General features: G+C 48.2%; 1 protein-coding gene across 1 annotated transcript in view; it reads left to right on the forward strand.

The window, feature by feature from the left end:
• The window catches only part of drp2 (dystrophin related protein 2), a 138,809-nt gene that overhangs the window by 8,661 nt on the left and 114,878 nt on the right, over positions 1-15,270 (forward strand).

The following is a 15,270-nucleotide window of genomic DNA, read 5'->3' on the forward strand; positions in this document are numbered from 1 at the left end:
ATGAATGCGAACCTGGCACAAACCTCATGGCGGATTTAAATCTCATCTCGTAAGACCTCCGCTCTCGCTCGATCTCGCCAGTCGAAAATACCAAATACTGTACCAAACAAATACACTGACTCATGCGGGTGCCAGGAAGCAGAGTGGTGGAAAATTCCCTAGTGCTGCTCGCAGAAAAAAAATGTCAACTAAGTGCAAGTGGCATCTCCGATATCTCTCAGAGATGATTCTTATGTGGAATCCTCACTCAGGACTCTTACTGGCGTAGATTACCTTCTATCGTGTGTGCACTATTTGAGGGAAATGTCCTTGGATGCTTCTGGCGAGTCTCAGAAATGTCCCGCATCGTTCTGCTTATCCAATCTTGTCTAACCTTTCCTAAGTAATTCTCTCTTGTTATCTCTTCAAGGTTTAATGTCCCCATTTCCATGGAAATAAATAGCATTCCATTTTTTTCACAGGGAGGGCACTATTTGTTTGTTTGACAAAATGTTTCCCTTTTCAGTTTGGTTGTATAATACTATATGGTCCCCCAAGGTGTATCTGCATGTGTCTTTCTTGCAAAACACCCGGCAAGCCTATTTGAGCCAAAGGCACATTTCCATTCAATGTCAAATTTAATGGATAATAAAGAAGAGGGATTGAATTAAACAGGGTGTTACAGAGAGAATTGCAGCCTAAACCTATCCCCAGGTTAGCGCTACCCATCTCAGGGCTTTGACAGGAGAGCAGGAGCAGGGCTCGCATAAAATAGCTGGCAAATGGGAATCCTGCACAGCTCTCGGCCTCTAAACTCCTGCAGACTGGATTAGTGTGTGTGTGTGTGCGTGCGTGCGTGCGTGTTTGGTTGCCCTACAGCTCACACTAGCCACCAACAAAATGGGGCTCTTTTTCGATCAAGACGGTGATGATTCATTTAGCCATGCTGCTTTGTTAATGACTGTTCATCATCATTATTAATTGAAATTACATGCAGTTGTTGGAGATGCTAAACGAGTGTTTAGTATGCGCCGGATTCATTATTCCGCCACCAGGCAAACATGGAGAGCACATTCAGTGTTTACTGTACAGGGAGCGGCTGCACCGTCGCTCCCTTGATCAGTTCCCGGAGGGCCCCTCACCTGACAGGTGTGATGGGTTGGGTGAGGTTGGAACGATCGGCGGGATGTAGGAAAAAATTTGTTCGGCTTCGGCAGCCACCTCGGATTGGATTTAAGATGGCCTCAGCGTTTCCTCTCATTGCCATCCGGCATCATTAGCGAGCGTGGCTTTTGTGCTTTTCAAACGAGATCTCATGTTATGCATAGTGTGTGTGTGTGTGTCCCCCCCCCCCCCCCACTCGCCTGAATGAAAGATGCCTTGCGTCACATTTAAAATGCAAATGGACCCCGCTGAAAATGACGAGCCTCTGATACGATCTCGGCTTGCCTTTCCGTCAAGACTTGACGACGCAATCATCGGAGCAGATGTCTGTGCCATAATAGGAGGCAAGAGGTGCAAGCAGAGAGAGAGAGAGAGAGAGAGAGAGAGAGAGAGAGAGAGAGAGAGAGAGAGATGATGACCTCAATACGGCTGGAGTAGCGTTGCTTTCCTCCTTCAGGCATGGTTTTGGGTCTTTGAGCGTGCGGCTTTGTCTCTCTTTCTTCTTCTCAAACCCCCCCCCCCCCCCCCCCTTATTTTTCTCCCCCTCGCTCGCCTCTGTTTTCTTTCGGCTCAGATCGTGCCTGCGTGCGCTCCCGTTTTTTTTCTGGAACATCAAAAGTTCTCACCCAAATTCGGGCTGTCAGGCCGTATCCACAGCCTTTCATGCTGCTAATACGGGACACAGAGATTTGGCAGGGCTTTGCCTCCCAGGGCCCATGGACCTAAAGTGGACCAGGCCTCGCTTTTTAAATGGAGAAGCTTTGAGGGCGAGGCGAGGCCATGTCTTGCCAGGCTTAAAGACCTGACCGTGCTCAGGGCACCGTGTGTGTGTGTGTGTGTGTGTTGTGTTGTGTGGGGGTGTGTCTGTGTGTTGTGTTGTGTTGTGTTGTGTTGTGTTGTGTGTGTGTGTGTGTGTGTGTGTGTCTGTGTGTGTTGTGTTGTGTTGTGTTGTGTTGAGTTGTGTGTGTGTGTGTGTGTGTGTGTCTCTGTGTGTGTGTGTGTGTTCGTGTTCGTGTTCTGGCATGCCAGTGTCAGCCTCGTCACCATGGGCTGCCGGGCGAGGCAGAGCAGGTGTGGGCCGAAGGGACCCAGTGCGTGGCAGAGCGCTCCAGCACGCAAAGCCCCACCAGGCCAAGAGAGGGTGAGGGGACGCCCGTGCACCTCTGCAGGGAGCCTGCGCAGCATGAATTATTAAACAAGCTCTGGGCTTGGGCCAGAGAACTGGGGACAGGGGGCGTTGGGGAGAAATAGATCACAGGGGCTGAGCTGGACAGCAGCACAGCAGATGGGTCAGGAAGTGGTGGCTGAGAGAAGCGCCTTAGCAGGCTGAGGACTACATTTCCCATCCTACCGTGGTCTCCGCAGCAGACGGGTGGAGGGAATAGCTTCAGCCAGTTAGCATCGCAGCTGGCCGCCACCATCTTTAAAAATGGCGTCTGACATGTGCTTACTTTGGGCACCATGTTCACAAACAAACCAATTATGTGCCACTTTTCCAATGGCTTCAAATCGTCATCTGGACTATGGATTGACTGATCCTCCCAGCAGAAAATTGTCATCTGAACCACTCATAGAGTCTATGGAACCGCTAATCTGATCGACAACATACGTTGTACTCTACGTTGTCTACATCTGTAAGATGGCACCTAATTAGCTAAGCCCCGTGAAGCACCATTTTGAAAAAGATAAAGTAAAGATTAAGTAAATATCAAACTCTTTTAGCTGAATCATGGGCCATTGAAATTAATAGACCCTTGCCTTGCATACAGTAGGAGTCTCTATGGAGCATTTAAGGACACTCCTTAATTTGGTGGGTAGTAGCCAATTTAGTTTGTCTTTCATAATGTGACGGTGACAATAACAATGCCATGTGTTTCTTGTGGGGATGAATTCATTTTCAGTGAGCTCATTATAGACGGCCTGTTGTTTTTCATCAAGATGTCTGCAATGAGATTTTTTAGACATTCGTATCACTCTATATGAAACTCCAGCCCAGCTGTGAGATCCGCAAATCTCCAGTAGCCTCACTGCATTGAGCCCTCGGCCCACACGCCTCCCACGTCCAACACATTACTCACTAATTATGCACCAGGATTTTCATCTTGCACTTGACCCGTGTGTGTGTGCGTGCACATGTGTTGGCTTTGCTTCTTATTTGGAGCCCAAACACAGATGTAAAAACAAGCAGCAGTCGTCGGCGGCGGCAGCCATCAACAAGCACAGTTTTTCAAGGCTCACATCACACAGCTGTCTTAGTCTGTCATGCTAAGCTGGGATATTAATGCTTAGTCAAAACAGAGATTGGGCCTTCATACATTAAACATCAGGGCTCAATATCCCATCTTCCCTGATAATAACCTGCAGAAGAAGAGGAGGAGGATCCAAGCATCCGTAGGACGACTCATTACAGCATTGCAGCTTAAAACAGACAACTGTACTGCATGACAAAGTGGTGAGACGTAATAAGAGCAAGCATTGATTTTTTTTTTTTGTGGTGAGTTCTCAAACGTGACTCTCCTAATGCAGACCACAGAGACCACAGCTTTGCCGCCGACGCCATAGATTGTTGGCCACGAGCCCATTTTAATGAAAAAAAAAGAGGACCTGTGAATGATTGTGGCATGGAGAAGCCCGTGGAAGAGTGTGGGTCTTTAATTGCTGAATGGGAGTTGTGAGTTATCAAGTGCGGGGGGTTGGGTGGGGTGTGGGGGTGTTATTGATTGAGAGCTGTCGATGCTGAGCCTTGTGGTGGAAGCAGGTCAGCCACCACGATGGCTAACTGGAAGGGTGCTTCGATCGGGCCCCCCAGGGATAGGAGGGGATCTTGTTTAGTGTACATGTGGGTGGGATTGGGTGGAGGAGGTGCTGGATGTCTTTGATGTGAGAAAAAGATGGAGGGTTTGTCAACTGGAGGGTTTGTATGCCAAGTGAGAGAGAGGGAGAGAGAGCACAGACAGAGTTTTTGTTCATTTTAAGGAAAACTTGACATTTAGGCCCGCGGCTTTCCCAGACGATGCATAGGAACCGATAATTGGAAAGGAGGTTTTTTTTAGAATGCATATGAGTGGTTGTGCCTTTGTGCAGACACATCTCTGTACATTTGTGTGTGAGTGAGAGCGAGAAAGAGAGAGTGTGTGTGTTAGTGTGTTATTGTGTGCTATTGTGTGTGTGTCTGTGTGTGTGTGTGTGCGTGAGACTATCACAGGGGGAGGCTTGCCCTTATCAAAGGGCCTGTCGTTGCGCTGGAGGGGGAAGGCGGCGCGGGTGTAAATCTCTTTAAGGTGAAGCCGCCGCTCCCGGCGCAGACCTTCATCTCCCGCCGGCTGAGTAATGATCCTCCAGCACCGCTTGCTAATTAGACCTGACACCACCCTCCCACCCCTCAGCCACCCCACCACCGCACCCCACTGTAGGCCTGCTACCTCACCTCTTGTACCTATCTGCACCGTCACGAATACAAACCCCCCCCCCCCCCCCCCCCGGCCCCATATTCACCTAATGCTCATCCTCACCTACATCTGCTCTCTGAGTGTTCTCTGGATCAGTAGACCAGTTGTGGAGGTGGATAATTCAAGGTCCACAGTAAGCGCATGAGAAGCCCCTCTCTCCAGACCGCAATGCCTACTACATATGAATACACTGCATAGATGTTGCTGTTGAGTCGCTGATGTAAGAGGTTACAGGAATGGTGTAAATCATATCATAAGTCATTACAGGGATGGATTGAGCATGTCTTGAACTCCCAGCCAGCCAGCCAGCCAGGATTTTAATCACCCCAGGACACATCCTTTTCCTGAGTAAGTATTCTGTATCCGGAGTATGGATTCGCTCAGTAGTTGTTGCAAGATTTTGAAGTAGGTGGCAAAATGCGATTGCCATAACTCAATGAGAACATATTAAACTTTAATGCTGATCCTGATCTTTATTTTGCTGCTGCAGAGGGCTATCGTGTTGTATCGTACTGTATTGACTCTTCTACTGCTATTCTCACCTACCTTGCTTCCTTTATGTTCTTGTGACCCCTGAATATAAGTTCTGCTGAAATATAAGACACTGTAATGACGTGGCTTGGCTGAGTGTTGGTACCCATACCAACGGCGCTCTCTCATTAGAGCTCCACCTGTTGTTGCCAGCCTCGCTGTGAAACGGCCCAAACTTTGTGCCTCCTGTCACATTGCCCAGTGCGACATGGGCACCCCAAATTGGAAAAGCTCTCGTTTCTGCTGTGAAAAATAATGAAGTTAAGCGATTACTATACAGGCAGAACAATCTGTCTTGCCGGTTTGACTTAAGACCCTGTGGCCTGTTTAAGCTGGGAACAATGTGGGGCAATTTGGCCTGCTCAGCAGTACGCAGCAGTACGAGGAGAATCACTGAATGGTCGGGTGGCATATATTACAGCCCACTGTCTTGGCAGTGTGATGGGGAGTGGTGTGTGTGTGTGTGTGTGTGTGTGTGTGTGTGGCAAAGTATAACAGTATAGCAAGAGAGGGAGGGATTCTGTTGTTGGAATCTGTATTGCCTCGCCCACACATAACAGACTGTTAGTGTAGAAGCAGTGTTCCTGTAAAGAGCTTGTGTGTGAAAGAACATGCTGTCACACAAACACACACACAAATTTCTCCAACTCATTTCGTCTTTCCCTTTGCTGCACACACACACACACACACACACACACACACACACACACACCCATGTAATTGGATTCAGTAATTACCTTCATTCTCTGCCCAGCGTTTTGCATTCCACTCACCTAGCCCTGTGTCTCGTTATCACTCTACATTGTATCTGATTTATGACAGACGCTGATTGCAGATTTCTATGTGTCCATGTGTGTGTGTGCGTGTGTCTGTTCCCTATCCTGCGTCATGGAAATTCAAAGCAAACACACACAGATGTCAACCAAATGGAGACAGCCCACACCACCCCCAACCCCACCCCCCTCTGAGTGCTCATTAGACTCCAGGCAAACGACTGTATTGAGATGCCATCTATTAGCAGGCATTTCTAGAGTCATTAGGCAGTATGGCTATCTCATAATACTACCTTTCATTCCCACTCTTCCTTCTGTATCTACTCCACACACACACACACACACACACACACACTCACGCACACTCACGCACACACCTCCCCCACTTTCATAACTTTACTCTGCCCACTGAAAAACAAACTCATGAGCTAGTGCTGGCTAATGAATCCTACTTCGTAAGGAAGCAACAGCTGAAAAAAACATGTCCATGGCACATTCTTTTTTTTTTTTTATTTCTCCACACATCCACTTGTTTCCAAGGTACCCGGTAGGCCTCTACAATTTAGTTTGTCCTTGTTGAGATGGTCTGTTTATATGTTCACTTAATTGCTTGCCGACTTCCTTATTTACTGACCTGCCCACACTCCCTCTGGATGACGCTGTGAATTTAAATAAGGGGAAACGATGAGGAATTATCGTACTTCGGCCATTCCGATTATAATCCTTTCACCAGGACATATCCTGAGCTCACCTGGCCATTTTACCTGAACCTTCACCTTCTCGCTTTGCTCACAAAAACCCAGACAGCCACCAGCTGGTTTCTCATCTCGCAAGTGGGACAAGGAATAAATGGGAGTCAGAGAGAGAGCGAGAGAGAGAGAGAGAGAGAGAGAGAGGGGGGAAAAAAGAGCTGAAAGAACAGAACCTGGGGAGAAATGAAAAGAAAGGAAGCCGTCTCTAATGGTTTCCTCCCTTTTTGCCCCAGCTGAAGGTGAAAGAGGGGGGTGGGGTGAGGGAGTGGAAGGTGGGCGTTTTAAAGGTGGGACGGCTCACCATTCAGAGAGAATGAAAGGAGAGGCCCCTTAATGTCTGGGACTTCTATTGATCTCATCTGACACACTCTCCTCTACCTCTTTCTCTTTCTCTTTCTCTCTCTCTCTCTCTCTCTCTCTCTCTGGAGAGTCGGGGCGGCACGGTAAGGCTGAAGGTGACTGGAGAAGCTTTTCCCCCACGGAGTCACACGTCTTCCGTCCCCTTCCCGCCCCACCGAGAGGGCTGGAGGGCTGGAGGGCTGGAGGGCTGGAGGGCTGGGTAGTGCGTGATGGAGGACAGGGAAAGTGTGGCAGGAGGGAGAAAAGGAGGGAGAAAGTGAGAGGTAGATGGCTGTGTTCTATATATTTTTTTCGTCTCCCCCCCCCCCCCCCTCTTCTCTCACTTCACACCACAGGTGATGGAGAAGCAGGCTGCTTTCGCAGAGATAGGGGCATCTGCGGAAAGTGTGTGTGGTAGAGTGACAGGTGTGTGTATGAGTGAGTGAGTGTGTTGTGAAGATGAATTTTCTGAAAACGTGCAACAGGACAAGTGATGGATGGATGGATGCTGATGGTGTGTGTGTGTGTGTGTGTGTGTGTGGGGGGGGGGGGGGGGGGGGGGGTGTTGTGGAATGTGAGCGTGTGTGTGCAGGTATGTGTGAGTGATTGCTCCCTCCTGTCCGCGTGCAGCATGAATGGCATATAAAACCCACAGCAGGTGGACTGGTAGGTGTGCGGCACGCGCGTTTGTTTGCCCGTGCTTCCAACTGCCAAATGAAGACGACGGTCATCTCTATAGCAACTCGCCAAATTGTAGCTAATTGCATGCGGAACTTTCTCCACCGTTGCGGCACACCCCAAACACTGCACCAAAAAAAAAAAAAAAAACGCAACTCAGGAAAGAGCAGAATGGCAAGAACGGGGTTGTGGGTGGGGGGGGAACCCAAGAGTGGTGCGTCTTTTTTATATATATAAATGGAACTAAAATGCTCTAATTACATCTTATCATTTTAAATACGACAGGGGGAATTTAATTAGAGCGGATGCTGCTCCCCGCTCCAGCGGTGTCCGGTGGGGAAGGCGCTCCCGAACATAAAAGCAATTTGTTCCCGCGCTGCCTTCATCCCTCACCCCTGAAACAGGGCCGATAGCGCGCTGAAATTAACGTTCGGAAATAAATGTTGGAGACGTTTCCTTTTTTTTTTTAAATAATAAGGAGGAGCTGCTCATCTGTGGCAGCTGCTGCCTCTGCACCCCCCTGCCATCACACACACACACACACACACACACACACCCTATCCACACCCACCTCAGCCAAGCCTCACAGATTAGTTTGCTCTCTGCAGTGTGGAAATGACAAGGCTTTTTTCCTCCGTTCTCTCGTTTCCTCCCTCTTTCTCGCTCTCCCACCCTCTCTTTTTCTCTCTCCGAGTCGCTCGCTCCTTCTAGCCTGAGGTCAAGACGAGTTTGCTGCTCAATTTTCGGCTGCCGCTGAAAAGGCTGACATTTCACGGATATGTGAATGAAGCAGGGGGCTGGTGGGATGGAGGGCGTGGTGGTGGTGGTGGCCACCAGCCACTCTCAGGCGCTTCACTATCTTCCTTTACCTCTTTCTGCCTGGCTTTAGCTTCTCATCCTCTCCTCTTCTCCTCTTCACATCCGCTTGTCTCTTATCTATCATTCCGTCGTTTTCTCCCTCTTCTCTTTCTCTTAACACTTTTTTTCTACCTTCAATTTGATTAACTCTCCTGTCTAACCCAGCTCCCCCCTCCCCCCCTCCCCCCACCCCATTCCCTGTGTTCTACTGTGATCTAAGCTCATTGCCAGCCTTAGTAGCTTTAGTCTTTGATTTGAGCTATAGCTGCTCATCAAATATGAATACAGCCCCATGCTGCCGCAAGGAGGGGATGGTGATTGGGAATGTGCAGCAAATTTACAGCCGCTCATTTTCTCTCCTGAAAGTGACATTAAAGATAGAGAGAGAGGCAGATAGATAGAGAGAGAGAGAGAGAGAGAGAGAGAGAGTTCCTGTTAGCGGTGATTGGGGGCCCCACTGATCTGGAGGCTGAATTAATTGGCAGGGATAGTGAGAGGCCAGAGCAGACAGAGGTAAGAGGAGCCGCTTCTCGCTGCGTTATTGTTCTGTAATTAACTCAGAGCGTTGCTCTTTCGTGCTCGCCGTGTCTCTGTGTGTCTCGGTGCAGTAAATTTATACCTCATTACTGTGCCAATTAGTTTTATTCTTCCGTGGCAGTATTACCTTTTTTTCATCCTGGGAATGAGGCAGCTGTTTTTGTGCAAGATGTACGTTTGATGGCCAAAGCAAGATTTCCACATGTTCAATTGTCATTTTTAGCTTGACGTTGTTTCCCTGTTCTCTCACCTTGCATTTGCCTTTTTTTCTATACATGTACGTTTTCTTCCTCCACTCTTTCAGCACCACTGCTGCCTCACATAGTGCAATTAGGCAGACAAAGATTACAATTAATTCATTACGGTTCAGGTGGCTGTGGCATGGTTATAGTGTCAGTCATCATTACAGCCCTAAGGCCAGTTTATAGTGCTGGTGATAAGTATTTCTTGACAAAAACAAATTGCTGCCGACAAATGGTGCAAAGCTGTAGGCGTTCATACTAGTGCAAGTGACAGCTTGTGGAATAGAACATCAAATAGTTTGGTAACAACTTGGACCATTAACGTTACATCTCAACGAGCCAGAATGTATTGTTGCTATATCAGATCACATCGTGCCGTACACACTCCAATGTTTGGTCAGATATGATTAATGGACAAACACCAGAGCAGGATTTCATTTTAAGTTTTCCCACTCAGAGAATTATTGCATTTCCTTTGGAGTGGCCAGCTTCTTAGACTGTCATTGTGGTCAAAGTCAAGTTGCCCCCCCCCCCCCCTCCTATGCAATGGTAGCATGTGTATCTGCTGCATTTTAAATACATTCCCTTTGTGCCTTTTTGACATGTTCAGAAAAGCAAACAAGCTTCAAAGAAATGGCTTTAATCTTTAGAGGGGGCACCGGAGTCTCATGCTGGAATCAATTAGGAGTTGTTCTAAGAACAATTCAGAATCGATTAACTCAATATGTTCACAGCTTGTGTTCATTTGATTGGCAAGGTTTAAATGTAACACTTCTTTCGACTACACTGACAGAATAAAATGACTTTGGAGTCTCTGTGGGTATAAATATGTGATATTTGAATGCAGTGGCAAAGCTAACACTTATCTAGTGTGCTTAGTTGTTTGACCGAACTACAATTGGAGCAACACTTGGGATTTTTCTTTTATTTGACTCTATTTCAGGTTCATATGTAACCCAGGTGCACTGGGCCATGACGTTCAACTTACACATCTCTAAATAACCGACTGACTGAATAACTTACTGACTGACTTCATTCATGGATTTATACGTTTATACATTTCTAAGACTATTTACTATAGTATCACATAGAGAGATTTTTCACAATATAGAATTTCTTTTTCAGATGGGTGCAGTCGGCCATGAATTATGTGGTTTGAGTTCCTGTATTGGGATGTTTGCTTGAGTGGAAAATGCAGTCAGACATTTGTAGAAGAATAAAATCTTCTCACTGATCACTGTGTCTTTGTTTATTAAATGCCAGTCTGAAACGATAGTCTGTTTTGAAGGGGATATGTGCAGCCTTCTTTGGTCTTTGTACATCTTTTCCATCCACTCTGCCTTTTCCCTCTTTACTGCATCCATGCCCTCTATGCTTCTGTCTCATATCTTCTCTTGCCTGCTCTAATCTCATGTTCTTTCTAACTCCTTCCTCTTCATTCTCTTCATTTTTCACCTCTTCTTACTTCCTTTTTTCTTTTTGCCTTTCTTTCTTTTCTTTCTTTTCTGTCTTTCTTCCCTCGCTCTCTCTTTCATCCTTTTGTCTTGCTGTTGTGAAACTCCCCTGCCATGCCGTACGCTCGACAGCCGCGATGCCCTCACACTTGACCTGCTTGACCCAGACTCCATCAGGCAATATGGGCTCCCTGTCTGGCCCATCAGTGGGCATCAGTGGAAACCCCCGAGCGCCTGATGGCTTGTCATCATCCTCACTGCCATGCTCCCCCTCCTCCTCCTCCTCTATCTTCTCCTCCTCCTCCTCCTGCTTCTCCATCTTCTCCTCCTCCTCCTCCTCCTCTATCTTCTCCTCCTCTTCCTGCTCCTCCCGATCTCTAGTCCTGATTCGCTCACTCGTCCGTGATAAATCGTCCGCGTTCCAAAATGAAGTGCTGCGACCTCCCTGACCCCTCCGACTTTGGCTCCTCACGCCACATGCTGAGGCCCTCGGGCGCTGGCGCCGGCCGGGGCACTGGACTGTGCTTTCCTCATGATGTCCACTCAGATCATGACTCCGGTGCTGTGCGCCTCCTTCTTCTTCACTCTCTCGCTGGTTAAGAGCTTGCACACGCTATTTTCTGTGTAAGAACAGAGGCGTTGTAGGTGGTCAAGTGAGTGACCGCCGGGTGCTGTAATGGGCCTTAGAAGTGTTTGAATGGTCATGGCTGCCTGGAGGGACCCTGCTGCCTCAAGTGGGGAGAAAGAGGGAAAGAGAGTGGGAGGTATGAAGGGAGCGGGAGAGAGAGGGGGGGGGGGGGGGGGGAGGTGAGGCAAATCCAGACACGTGCAGTGCATTAAAGCAAAGCTGTGGTCTGATTGTCACCATCATCTCTGTCCACATGCACACCATTCACTCACAGTCATTATACACACACACATAAACGGAATTAAATACTTTCACATTCACACACAAACTACACACACACACACACACACACATGCACGCTGCATGCACTGAGTCCAGACTTTAAACACCCAAGCTGGTTTGCCGTGAGATGTGGGCAGCATACTAAGTGAGGCCTCCTGGGCTGCCAGCCTGCTGTATTACTCCCCTCCCTCAGTGGTGAGGAGGAAGAGAGATGGAAAGAGAAGGAGTGAGGGAGAGATAGAGAGAGGGAGAGGGAGAGAGGGAGAGGGAGAGAGGGAGGGCTCTACTTTGGGCCTAGCCGGAATGTCTGGACTGATGGCTCGGTGCATAAATGCGCTAGCTCGCTAACACACGCTAACATATACGTCTGCCCCCGGTCGGCTGATAACACATGACAGGGGGCGCGGTGCCTGCGACTGTGTAAAATGGACGAGATAAGCACTGTGGGATAATTATTTGAAAGAAGAGGAGGAGGAGGGCTGTGGAGAGAAAAAGAAATGGAGGAAATGAGAGGGAGAGAGAGGAAGAAAGATGGAGCGCGCCCTGGGGAGCGTCGTCCCATTCTGCTTTTTTTTTTTTTTGTGGTTGTTGTTGTACGGTGGTTATTGAGGCCGGGGAGAGTGAGATGAGGAGAGCTCAGCACAGAGGGGCTCCTAAGTTCAAAGAGAAACTGAGAGAAAATACACTCGCCCCCCCCCCCCCCCCCACCACCACCACCACCATCACGTCCCAAAAAAAAAACAAAAAACAGAAGTGCTAGAAAAAGACTGGAATGAGGCCGTGGTCTTCATTTACTGCTTTTACTCCTGCAGGCTTTCCCTTTTGTTATTGCTTCCCCCCCTTATAAACGCATCCCTACATCCTCGGATGGGAAGCAGCTGGCTAGCAAGGGCCAGCCTCCAGGGAGAGATCAGCTCTATAATTGAATGACCTGCCCTGGAGCCTCCCTATATCTGGGCTTTGACCAGAGGTCGACACCCTGCCTCCCCTTCCCCGCATCCCGCTGTTCGGTCATGGGGGGGGGGTACTTTCGCTCGTGGAGAGAAGGCTCTGCTAAAGCGTGTGGAGGGGGCTGCCTCAGACAGATTGGAGGCTTCAGCTGGAGTGAGAATTCTAAAAGTCTTTATTAGTGGAGCGCCTTTCCCCCGGCTCGCCTCACCATCTCCAGAGATGAATTAAGCCGATGAGCCAAAAGCCAGATGCCACTTGGTCTTGCAGCGAGATGGTTTTGGTGATCAATCTCATTTTTCCTTCACATTAGGTTTTAAAAGTGCCTGCGCACAGGCAGCCAAGCAGTTTGTGGTCGTTAAGAATCCACCTGGCTTTAAGCTCCTGTGACTAGCAAGTGTAGAGACCTGCAGTTAGTCAGTGCCATGGTTGCTTTGTTACTACCTTATTAACGTTCTACTACTATGTTATTACATGTTGCTGTTGTTGTGGTTGAAAGTGAAGCTACTGTTCTCTTTCGGATGCGAGCACACAGGCAAGTTGTGGTTTGAGGTCCCCCACTGGGAAAATAACAATCTTGTGTAAATGGATTTTTTATTTTTTTTGCCTAGTTCGTTTGAGATTTAGGAGTAGCTCTGGGTTTTGAAATGAGAAACGTGGCTCTTTGTGGAGGTTGTGCTGGGAGTGTGTGAGAAGGATGGTAATGGTGGTGCTGGTGTGGTTAACAGGCTCAGCAAGGGGTGATGTTCTGCGTCTCTTCATCTGAAGGCATTGTTTAGCAGCAGCAGCATTCTGGGGGCTTTTTCAAACAGAATTATCAGCAAGGCTGTGAAGCAGACGTGTGAAATTTCTTTCGGCGAACGCTTTACAGGATTCAAGCAGCCCCCGAGAAACTTTCCCATTCTTCTCAGGAACGTCTCGCTCAGGGGGCGCAGAATTTTTTGAGGTAGCTCTTCGCTCTTCCCTCGTTTGCATGCTGTGCACGTTGCGCGGTGAACTCAGAAGGGTGGTTGGGGTGGGGAGGAGAAGCTATTCATGGGAATCTTATGGGCTTTGGACAAAAGAAGCATTTTAACTCCAGGTAGTCATAGATTTGCCATATTCTGTGTCTTGACTGACATAAAGGGGGGCTTTGAAACAATACCCAGGAGTTTAAAAAAAAAAAAACACACATTGTGATGTCTTCAGTCGTGTTTTAATTCAAGTAGGCTAATTTCCATTTTGGCACATTAGTGCCAATGGGCTGTAGGGATATGCTATTCTATGGGATATGCTGCTGGAGCAGTGCTATTCTCATGCAGAGTCTCCCCTGGAAAAAAAAAAAACATGGGTGTCTGCGTTTTCCCTCAGTCTCACCTGAAATTTTGCGCCTGTGCTCGCTCACTTGCTCACTCAAGCATGCTGGTGGCGTCATCAGACGTCGGTGGTGCTCAAACGTCTTTGTACGTCTGTCTTTTTTGATTGCAGGTGCTGCGATGTGTAGCGGCAGCACTGCTGAAGTGGGTGTCTTATGAGAGAGCTTGTGATCGCGTGCGGAGATTTAACGCTGAAGTAGGTAGCGTTTGACGGCTCACACTGCACCGGCAGGCCGAGGCCTTGGGAGAGAGAATGATGACTTAAGCAGTCGAGGGAAAGAGAGAGAGAGCGAGAGAGAGAGAGAGAGAGAGAAAGGACTGCAATCAGAAGTACCTGAGTCACCAGAAACACTCCAATTTACCTTTTTAAATCAGCTGTCACAACCCCATTACGGTTATCAGCATCCGACACCAGCACTGAAACCACGATATTACCAGCCCCCATGTCACTCTCAATGACCAATTAGAGAGCGCAGAGGGGGAAAAAATAACTGGAAAAAATATCTAACTCTGCCACATGTGTGATTTAGCAGGCTGCAGTAGCAGCTTTAAGTTAACCTGGTAATGAGTGCACTCATGAGAGCGCCCATTCAACACATGAAAAGATATTAGCTAATGGGGGTGAAGACAGCAGAAGAATTGCTGTTAGCCTCTCACCGTTAGCGGGCATCACGGCGCCGGCCCCTCGCCACTGTGTAAGCCCCTTTATTTATGAGCTCTGGTTATGGCCCTCAATGGATCACCACCAGGCAGCTTTTTGTCTGAAAATCAATGGCCTGATTGGGTTTGTTTTTCTTCCTTTAACCTTGGGTAATTTCATTGCTCAAATGAAATTCCATCCGTCCCCCACCCAAAGATCATTCATTGTGAAATGTCACTCGCAACTCGGATTGAGGGCATCATGGGCTTGCACCTGTGTGTGTGTGTGTGTGTGTGTGTGTGTGTGTGTGTGTGTGTGTGTGTGTGTGTGTGTGTGTGTGTGTGTGTGTGTGTGTTCCTGCAAGTGTTTTGTGTGGTTATGGGTGTGTTTTGTGTGTATGTGTGTGAGGGTTTGGTTGGAGTTGGGTGGGATGGATATGTGTTTTGTGTGGGTATGTTTGTGTTTGTACTCTGTATGTGTAGTTCAGTTGCTATGATGTGGGTATCACTTATTATCTGAGAATCATCATGCGTAAGCATTTGTGTGTGTGTGTGTGTGTGTGTGTGTGTGTGTGTGTGTGTGTGTGTGTGTGTGTGTGTGTGTTTGATGGGCAGACTGAAGTGACAGCTAGCCTGCTCACTAGCATAACCCCGCACAGAAC

Source organism: Alosa sapidissima, chromosome 20, assembly GCF_018492685.1.
Source record: "Alosa sapidissima isolate fAloSap1 chromosome 20, fAloSap1.pri, whole genome shotgun sequence".
NCBI classification, from domain to species: domain Eukaryota; kingdom Metazoa; phylum Chordata; class Actinopteri; order Clupeiformes; family Clupeidae; genus Alosa; species Alosa sapidissima.